This window comes from Callithrix jacchus, chromosome 6 (genome assembly GCF_049354715.1).
Source record: "Callithrix jacchus isolate 240 chromosome 6, calJac240_pri, whole genome shotgun sequence".
NCBI lineage: Eukaryota > Metazoa > Chordata > Mammalia > Primates > Cebidae > Callithrix > Callithrix jacchus.
The window spans coordinates 105,283,829-105,294,559 of record NC_133507.1 but is presented as its reverse complement, the minus strand read 5'-3'; the positions used below and the strand labels follow the sequence as shown (position 1 = coordinate 105,294,559).

Sequence of the window (10,731 nt, the reverse complement as noted above, 5' to 3'; positions counted from 1 at the left end):
TACCTTGTTTAACACATCCAGCCCTGCAACATCTCACTTGACTCCAGTCTACACACCTTCATTTCCTCACAGCCAGGCTGTAAGTAAGTAGTATTGGATTCACAGGTATGACGACAGTTTGAAATTCCAAAGACAGGGAACAGTATCTTTTTACAGCATGTTCAGAGGCAGTGCTGGGGCCAGCAGTTCCCAAGGGCAGGAACACTGTCTGGTTTATCTTTGTTATGTCATTTCCTGGATGGCCCCCAGTGGGAATGTTTCCCGGTGCTCCCTCAGGAATGTTAGGACAGCCATGGAGGAAAGCAAGAACCACCCGATTCTGACATCACACCATTCTAAACAATACTAATGATCTTCAGCACCAAAGGAGCTGAACAAATAGGAGTAAAAGGAAAGTGGCCTCAACGTCGCTGAGAAGGTCGTCAGAGAATTGAGCCAAGATGAATAATATCTTGTCCTCATGTCCAGATAAATCACAGTCCAGAGTACCATGAAAACTTGTGGGCACGGATGCAGAATTGCACCCTACAACTCTCCAGGAAGTGGAAAGCCTGGGAGAGGGGCCAGAAAATGGAATACATGTCTGGGAGAAACACTGTCTGCTTCTCCAAACGAGGCAAAGATGAAGACTGAGAACAGATAGCCAGACTGCTTGATGGTAGATCCTGACGCAAGTCCCGGATGGCGGGATGGTGTATGAGCCCCTCCCAGAGCCCTCACCCAGGGGCGAGCAGGAGCGGGAGAGACATGGTCGGTGGATTTGTAGCTGGCGATGGTCCAACAACTGTAGGTGGTGAGGGCTGGGCAAGGGATTGCTGCCCCAGGAGCCAGGCGGGAATGTCTCCTGACTGTGCTCAGCCCTGCCCGGTGCTGCCGTTTTGTTAGTAACTTGCATGAAGACAGAGCAAGGCCGCTGATCATACGGGGGGATGACACAGAGCTGGAATCTAATTCTTGGGATGTCGAATCAAGATTTGCAAAGATGAAGACCCATCACCCTGGAAGAATGAGAAGAAACAGGCAAAATAGAATCTAAAACTCTGAGCGTCACACAACCCACCCTATAAGGAAAGAATGGAGAGTTCTGGCTCAACACCATGCTGTGCAAGGAGCAGGTTGGGGGAGAAAAAAACGGAGTGTCCTGAATTCAACCCAGAGTTTTAAACACTGTCACAAAAGCTGGTGGGCTGCACTCTAGAGCAGTGTCCCCAAACTTCTGTTTCTGTGGGCCACTTTCATGATGTCTGCCATAACTGCAGGCCACCTGTGCTCTTGGTAACTGTTGTTTATTTATTTTTTTATTTTATTTTTGAGACAGAGTTTTGCTCTTGTCACTCACGCTGGAGTGCGATGGTGCTATCTCGGCTCACTGCAACCTCTGCCTCCCAAGTTCAAGAGATTCTCCTGCCTCAGCCTCCTGAGTAGCTGGGATTATGGGTGCCCGCCACCACATCTGGCTAATTTTTGTATTTTTAGTAGAGATGGGGTTTTGCCATGTGTGCCAGGCTGGTCTCGAACTCCTGACCTCAAGTGATCTGCCTGCCTCAACCTTTCACAATGCTGGGATTACAGGTGTGAGCCGCCGCACCCGGCCTCTTAGTAACCCTTAGGTCAACTCAGTTCCTTGTAAACTAGATAAGGCCAGAATGCTTGCCATAAAAAGGAGGCAGGCAGACATCCAAGGGCCAAACTACTACCTTGAAAGCCTGTGTCAGTGAACACCTATAGGTCACCTCCCCTGACTCCTGTGGTTTGTATGCTCTCTCTTGGGAAACAGAGGTCCGACTCAGGGAAGTGAGTTGCCTGCTCCTCTCTGCCCATCAGACTGGCCCCAGGGCCTTGTGTCGAGCGAGGAGCTGCATTCCAAGAGGGGGGTGACAAACTAGAGTGTGCTCTATGACTGATCTGGAAGAGAATGGCTCAGAACACTGAGCCATGGCCAGTAGCGGAAGGAACTGGGACAGAGAGACCGACAAGTGATCTTGCACAGCCCGCTTTGGTTACCAGCATCTGGTCACTTTGCCCGCTCACACCTGAGGCTCTTCATCAGAAGAACCAGAGGGAGAGGGACTTGCCTTGTGCAGAGAGTTGGACAGGCGCTGCAGACCGTGCCTATCTCTTCACACGGTGCCTCCAGGCTCCATCTCTCCTCCTCTTGGTGCCTCTTATAGGGATGGATGGCACTGAGGTGAGGGCCCTGGGTTAGGCTCACCCAAGCTCTGATGCCAATTCAGTGTGCATTCCAGTGATGTGTCCACACCCACGGGATCTCAGTTTCCTCATTTGGAACACCACAAGTTGGGTGGGCCAGTTCATGTGCTGCTGGCTGTCTGCAGGCCGAACCTGATCCACAGATGGGTTTTGGTTGGCCTGAATAACACTGAACAATTGTTTTTTACTAAAAAACAACAACAACAACTTTTGGCCAGGCACAGTGGCCCACACCTATAATCCTAGCACTTCGGGAGGCCAACGTGGGTGGATTGCCTGAGGTCAGGAGTTCGAGACTAGTCTGGCCAACAAGGTGAAACCCTGTTTCTACTAAAAAAAAAAATAGCCAGGGTGGTGGTATGCGCCTGCTACTAGAGGGGCTGGGGCAGGGGAATTACTTCAATCAGGGAGGTAGAGGTTGCAGTGAGCCAAGCGCGCCACTGCACTCCAGCATGAGTGACGAAGTGAGACTCCATCTCAAAAAAAAAAAAGAACTTTTTTAGAGACAGAGACTTACTCTGTCACCCAGGCTGACATGCAGGTATCATCATAGCTCACTCCAGCCTCAAACTCCTGGACTCAAGCACTCCTCCTGCATCTGGAATAATTGGACTACAGGCACACACCACCTTGCCTGAATTCTATTTTTAATTTCTTGGCAACATTCAAAAATGAGGAACAAACACATACACAGATTTCTTTATTCCCTTGAAAAACTCAAAAGCTCTGCTCACCCCAGGCCTGTCTCTGCATAGCACCACCCAGCTGGCCCTGAATATTGCCCGCCCCGTAGAAGGAGCCAGAGTGCCTACCTGCAAAGCCACTCAGCCAGGGCATTGCCCAGCCCTGGACTGGCATGGGGCTCCTCCTGGGACCAGCAGGACACATTTGGAGAGCTGTCACACACTGTATGAGCCAGTCCTCCCTGCCCGCTTTGGGACTGTCACTTTCTGACCCTAAGGACGTGTCCAGGCCTGGATTCCACTTCTCTCGGGCTCCCATTTCCTAAGTGTCAAAAGTGACTGGGGCTTTTATTGTAAATTCTAAGACATCAGAGGGCACTGCTCATGAATGTCAAATAAATTTTCAGCTTTTTGGATTAAAAACTACTTTCTTTGGACAGAGTCGGCAGATCTCACTGCTCTCGTTCACTGGCCCCTACAGAACCCCCTTGCTGATGTAGCAGAGCTGGGTCTCTCGCCTTGGTGTGTGGTTTTTCAGCAGCTGAGACAACCTTCTATTCTTTCCACTTCTTTGCACTTCACATGACTCTTCTGCCTAATTCTGGAAAAGACTGATGCCTCCATGATCCAGGGGGCCCATCTAGATGCCTCTGAATGAGCCCATCCCACCAGGAGCTCTTTGTAATCAAGGTCTTCTTAACTTCTGGGCTCCCTTCACATCCCCTGTGGTGGTGTTGCTTCATTCACTCATGTGATGGGGTTTTCCGAGCCCCACTTCATGGTGTGCCCTCTCTGAGCTGCTCACCACTGCATCCCAGCACCAGGGTGGGTGCTGGTACCCCACAGAGGTCCTCTGGAGGTTGGTGGGATGCATGAAGAAGCTGGGTCTTGGACAGGGCCTGGGGCTGTGGGCAGGATGAGGTGCAACCTCTGCTCTCATGGGTGCCCAGCTGTTGGCCTGACAAAGTGCCTGCTGTGTAGACATTACATTGGGTCAGCACAGCCGTCTGGGAAGCGTGGCCGGAGCCTTTGAGACCCACACCTGAGCTCAGCAGCACAGAGGAGAGGGACCCTTTGAATCTCCAGGGCAGCCTATGATGGGGTGACCATATGATATATTACCCAAGTTGGGACATAGCATGAAGGATGCCAGAACATTTGTAAATGGAACTGTCCCAGAAGACCTGGGATGAGTAAGTCACAAGAACTTTAAAATGGATGGCACTCTTAGGCCCAGTAATCTTACCTCCAGGTAATGCTTTACTAAGACTATGTCCATCAAAGTATCATTTACAACTGGGTGTGGCAGCTCATGCCTGTGATCCAAGCACTTTGGGAGGCTGAGGTGGGAGGATTGCTTGAAGCCAAGAGTTCATGACCAGCCTGGGCAACAGACCTGTCTCTACAAAAAATGTAAAAATGAGCCAGGCATGATGCCATGCACCTGTAGTCCCAGCTACTCAGGAGGCTGAGGCAGGAGGACCGCTTGAGCCCAGGAGTTTGAGGCTGGAGTGAGTCATCAGCATGCCACTGCACTCCAGCCTGGGCAACAGAGCGAGACCCAAGGGTCCCCCCGCAAGAGAGTCATTCAGTCAGCTAGAGTATCGCCATCTGCACAACGGAATAGTAGGTAACTGTTTTTAAAAGGTTTTACAAATAATTTACTTCAATGTGGCAAGGTAAGTATGATATAATGCTATGTGAAAAAACACTAAAGTACAGCTTACAACTCTAGTCTCAAAAAGCCAACCCATTCAAAAAGGAAGAGACTTGAAGGAAACTGAGCAATTTGCTAACAGTGGTTGTTTTGGGGGCTGGAAAATTTTTCCTTGAATCTTTTTTTGTTGTATTTTCTAAACTTTTTAAAGTTCATATACTTCTTTCATGATAGGAAAAAATCACCAGGCAAGCAGCCTGGTGAAGGCCAGGGAGCACCATGTGGGCAGAGCCTGGCGTGCCCACTGTCCTGTGCTGAGCTGCACCGCCCAGTGAAGCTGCGTGAAGCTGCTTAGTGAGGCTGCGAGTCAACTCTGTTTTTGGTCCACTTGAAAGTGAGCAAGGCAGTGTGGTCCCCAGAATAAAGGTCCCCAAAGATGTCTATGCCTGAATCTCCCCAACCTGTGATTAAGTTACGTTATGTGGCAAAAGGCATTTTTGCAGATATGTTTAAAATAAGGACCTTGGCTGGGCATGGTGGTTCACACCTGTAATCACAGAATTTTGGGAGGCCAAGGTGTGTGGAACACCTGAGGTCAGGAGATCGAGACTAGCCTGGACAACATGGTGAAATCCCGTCTCTACTAAAAATACAAAAAATTAGCCGGGCATGGTGGCAGATGCCTGTAATCCCAGCTACTTGGGAGTCTGAGGCAGGAGAATCACTTGAACCCAGGAGTCTGAGGTTGAAGTGAGCCAAGATTGCACCACTGCACTCCAGCCTGGGTGACAAAGCAAGACTCCATCTCAAAACAAAACAAAAAAAAACTTAAGTGCCTTGAGCTAGAGAGGGCTTCCTGGATTATCTGGGTGGGCCCAATCTACGCTTCAGTCCTTAAAAGTGGAAGCAGAGGCCCAAGAGTGGGTCAGAAAATACGACTGAGAAGGACTCTAGCGACCATTGTTGGCTTTGCAGGTGGAGGAAGGGACCATGACCCAAGGAATGCAGTGACTTCTCAAAGCTGAGAACTGGCTGGACAGTGGTTCACACCTATAACCCCAGCACTTTGGGAGGCCCACATGGGTGGACTGCTCAAACCCAGGAGTTTGAGACCAGCCTGGGCAACATAGCGAGACCTTGCCTCCTCAAAAAGTTAAAAAAAAATAACCAGGTGTGATGGCAGATGCCTGTAGTCCCAGCTACTTAGGAGGCCAAGGTGGGAGGATCACTTGTGCCTAGGAGGTTGAGGCTGCAGTGAGCCGAGATCATACCATTGCACTCCAGCCTGGATGACAGAGTGAGAACCTATGTCTAAAAATAATAACAATAATAAATAAAAGCTGGGAACTGCTCTCACTTTACAGCCAGCAAGAAAATGAGGACTTCAGTCCTGCAACCACAAGGAGCTGAGTTCCGCCTGCAGCCCAAGTGAGCACGAAGCAGGATGTCCCCTGGAGACCCCAGGATGAAGCTCCACTTGCTGATACCTGAATTTGACTCTGGTGAGATTTGTGCTGGACTTCTGATCAGCAGGACACTGAGATTAAAAAAGGTGTGTCATTATAGCCACTACATTTGTGTAATTCGTTATGGTAACTGTAGAAAATGAACTCAGACAGAGATAGAGCACGGGCTGGGAGTTGGGACATGGAGTCCAGGCCTGGTTCCACCAGCAGGAGTCTGTGTGTCCTTGGTGAGCCCCTGGTTCTTGGGATTCCTTCCACACAGGGTGGGGTGACCCCTTAGCCCCTCCCAGCTCTGACCCTTGGTTTTGCATGTTTGCTTCACTGGCCCTGAAACTTGAAGAGGAAGAGGGGTTTTTCCTGCTGCAAAGCCCAGCATCCCCAGCCTCATTCACTATATGGAATGTGTGGGGTGTGGACAGGGGCAAGAGAATACCGGGGTCCCAGAGCTACCAGGAAGCGCCACACTCTGGCCACAGGTGTCTGGCTGAGCACTGAGTTCTCTGCACCTGCACTTCAAGGTGAGGTCAACATTTGCTCACAGATACTCCTCGACTGCCCCACAGTTTGCTGCCAGTCCTGGGCATGGGGCTGGGGGACAACAGGAAGCTTGGGGCAGTCAAGTTTCTGCTGGGCAAGCAGAGTCCCGAAAAGAGGTCTGCTGGGGGTCAACAGCCTCACCTCACTATCCACCCAGACCTTTGCTGGGCACCGAGAGACAGGGTAGGCCTGGCGTGGGCCAGGGGAGGCAGGGTGGCTCTCTGCAGCACCCTGGAAGCCCCTGCCCTGCCCTGCTCAGCAGCCTCCCACCCAGTGCTTTGATCCTGGCAGACAGGCCCCCCGGTGCTCCCTGTCTGTTCCTGTCGCTGGGCCTGAGCCAAGGTGAAATGTGGGAGGCCTGCTTGGCTTGGGGCTCCCTCTCCTGCCAAAACTGCACACCTCATCCTGGGGTGGCCCGTGCAGGCGCGTGGGCCCCTTCTCAGAGTGAAATCCCGGAGTCTCAGCCTTAGTTTCCCCAGGGTCCAGCAGAGATAATAAATCGCACCTACCTCAGAGGCCCGTGAAGATGATAGAATCAGAACATCACTAAGGAGCATTTAATGTGCCAGTGCTTGGCATGTTATAAGTAAATGTTCAATACATGTCAGCTTTTAAATTATTAATTATAGCGTTAACTAAATCATTAATTCATTGTAAGCACTTGGGCAATCCACTGCTCTCTCTCCGGGTCTGTCCTACATCCAACAGGTGTCAGTTGGACTTGCCGATGATTTCTGGAGCCCAGCCGGCCTCTGAGATTTCGGGTTACCTCAGTTTCTTCACCTCCAAGTCTAGCAGGTATGCATCAGGCACAGGACAGAGGACTGAGGAGACAGCAGCCCCAGGAGGCTGGTTCCTGATCTGCTGTCTGCTGCCTGGGAGGCCCCATCAGAAAACTGGGGCTGGCGGCACATTAGACTCTCCTGCGCCTGCGCCTGCCCCTGCCTGTCTCCACGAGGCACCCTGCAGGCTTGGCCAGGATGGTGGCTGAGGAGTGGGGAAATCTGGGGAGGCGAGCTCAGCTGAGCTGCTGTGCAGGCTAAGCCTGCCGCTGCTGGGGTCAGCCTTCATCAGGGTGCCTGGCTCTGCCCTCCTCTTCTCTAGGGCAAAGTCCTAATGCTGTAGCAGCCGGGATCTGCCCCTCCCCACCTCCTGCCCCTGCTCTTGATGGGAAACATGCCCATCGTTGAATGTCCCAACCAGGCAGCACTCCTTTCATTCCCTTTGTCTCTCCATGCACTATTTGTCTTGTCTGGGTGCATCTGCCTCACCCCCTACAAAATTCCCCTCCCCGGAAAGCTCCCCGGTGACTCCCCAACTCTCTCCTCTGGCTGGATGATGTTAGATGCTTCTCCCAAGCTCCCACACACACCCTCTTGGCTTCCCCTGCATATATCCACCTCCCTCACAGATCACAAGCTCCCCAAAGGCAGGGGCTGGCACCACTTTATCTTTCTTCACGGCGCTTAGCCCAGAGCCTGCAAAGAAGTGCCTGTCAAATAAAAGAACCAACAGTGAACATGGCATGAATAAATGAGTGAATGAATCATGTGGGCATGTGTGAGAGCACATCGATTGCACAGACCATCAGGGAGGGCAGCTCAGGGAAACTGTTTGTCCGGGGACAGGCCAGCTCTGCAACTGTAAGTGAGCAGCTAGCAGCAAGCCGGGGCATGACCGTCAAAGGGGCCAGGCCTGGGCCCAAGGCAGAACTCCAGGAGAGGGGATTGGAGGCTGGGGAAATGCCAAGCCCCACTTTCCTCATCTGCATAAAAGGGAAGAATACTAATCCCTGCCTTGGAGATTTGTGGTGAAAATTAAGCAAAGTAATATCTGCACGGAGCCTGACACAGACCCTGTAAATGGCAGCTCACCTGGGATTCTGATCCCACGCTGGTTTTCATTTTGTAAAAGTGACATAAGATTTATTTGGCCAGGAATTTTCCTTTTAAAAGGAAAATACAATGTTACTAAACACAGAGGTGGTCTGCAGTTATGAGAAGACACAGTAAAGCTGGCACATGTGCCAGGGGAGGCTTGGGAGCACATCCTGGGTCCGGGGTCTGCCGTGGCTTCCCGTGCAGTGTGGAGAAGCCCGGTTGTTATTGAACTTCAGCCACTACCTCACCTTATGCTGTGTGCTCACAGCAGACACTCCTTACTCTCCAGGTGGGTGTGTAACTTTGGGATAAGCAATGTGGGATTCTCCCTCAACATTTAAAGAAGGTGGATGTTATTTCACCCAATAGTTGTACCTCTGGAAACCTGTCACATGCATCAGTGTCCTTTGTGGCATGTCTAATAACAGTGAAAATGGAAGCAATCTCTACGTTCCTCAGCAGAAGCATAATGAAACACATCATGTTACATGCACAGGGCAGGCTATTGCAAAGCCCTTGAAACAAATGGTAGCCATCTACATGCAGATATGGACACACACCCAAGAAGAAAGGGAAGTGTCAAATAATACATATGGGAGCAAGGCATGACCATGGCCAGGGGATGCCTCAGGAGGCTGTGGTGGAGATTTGGGGACAGAAGCACTCTGGGTACCCTATGAATGCAATTCCCCCCAGAAGAGATGCAAGCACCAGGTGTGGCCCTATTGATGGTGAATGTTGATCACGTCTGGACAGGGCTGGTGAGGAGCAATGAGACTCATCATTGCTCCAACCCAGTGTTGTGGTCCAGACTGATAAGTTGTGTTAATGGACTTGCATGACCCGATGGCTTTGGGAACTGGGGCAGTGGGCAGAGGTGCTATGTGGGTACCCTGCCCACATTCCCTGACCTTTCCATTTGTATATTCTTGCCTGGGTCTGACTTCCAAACATTTACGTGGGAGGTCTCTCTGGACACTGGAGGCCACTCTGCCTGCCAGCAGCTAAAAGCCATGGGGAATTGTCTCATGGGAGGAGCTTCCACCACAGGCACATGGGAGCTGGTAGATAAATACCTCAGCTCCCTCACCCCTTGGGTTCTTCACTTTCTCAGAGTTGCCCATGGATCCCAGCTGCCCACAATGAAGACATGCTTGAAAATATGCTCATCACTGCCTTCCCTTCCCTCCCTGTCTCCCTTCACTCCTGATGCAGGTGGAATTGTGTTCCCAAAACTTATGTGATGAAGTCCTAATCCCTAGCATGGCAGAATGTGACCTGATTTGGAAATAAGCTTGTTGCAGATGTAATTAGCTCAGTTAAACTTAAGATGAGGTCATGAATGTGGGCCTTAATCCAATGTGAATGGCGTTCTTCTAGAAAGGGGAAACTTGGACACCAGCACAGGGAGAACACCATGGGAAGATGATATCGGATTGGGGGGGAAGCACCCACAAGCCAAGGAATGCAAAGATGGCCAGTAGCCACCAGAAGCCAGGAGAGAGGTGTGAAGCAGGTCCTCCCTCACAGCCTGCAGAAGGAGCCAACCCTAATGACACCATGATCTTGAACTCCAGCCTCCAGAACTGTGAGATGGTAAATTTCTGTTGGTCAGGCCACCCACCCAGTTTATGGTGCTCTGTTATGGCAGCCTCAGCCTACTAATTCAACCACCACATTGGTGTTTTCCAGCTTGCCAAATAAAGTATTTGCACTCAATTTCTGTCTTAGCATCGGGAACTAAGGGACAGGAGAGAGGACGGAGAGGCTTATCCAGCAGAAATGGGAGCTGCTAAGAGGGGTTATAATTAAAAGAATTCAGGGAACCTGGGGGTGGGGCAAATCAAAGCCCACACCCCCACCCTCTGAATCAGAACCTGGGACTGTTTCCTGAATTCTGTGTGTTCAGGTAGAGGGACAGCAGGGTGGGTAACTGGCTCACGTTGTCAAGGCAATTGCTCATTTAATATCCCCCTGACCAACCCTCTGCTCATGACTGAGGGAGGCAGAACTGGGCGGCCGCCAAACCCACTGCGGCCGGGTTGGGGGCTCAGGGGTTCACATGAGTGCATTACAGAGGCTTCCTGCTGAGACGCCATCCTCCTGCTGCTGAAGACAGGTATGCAGCCGACACATCAGCCCCAAATGGGGTCCCCTGAGGGTATCCCTGTTTAACAAGGCAGAGACCACTGGCAAAAATGGAGAGAAAACAATTTTAGAGTATAGTCGTGTGAAAATGAAAAATTTGGGTTTTTGTTAAAAAACCGAAAGTTACTTTTTGGGAGCCAAATGTTCAT

General features: G+C 51.0%; 1 long non-coding RNA gene across 1 annotated transcript; it reads left to right on the top strand.

Annotated features, from left to right (window-relative positions):
* The first annotated feature begins 274 nt into the window (after positions 1-274).
* On the top strand, positions 275-8,271 carry LOC118154622 (uncharacterized). The gene is made up of 3 exons (XR_004744743.3): positions 275-1,275; positions 5,916-6,103; positions 7,263-8,271. It is a non-coding gene; the product is annotated as an uncharacterized LOC118154622 (long non-coding RNA).
* Positions 8,272-10,731: the final 2,460 nt, after the last annotated feature.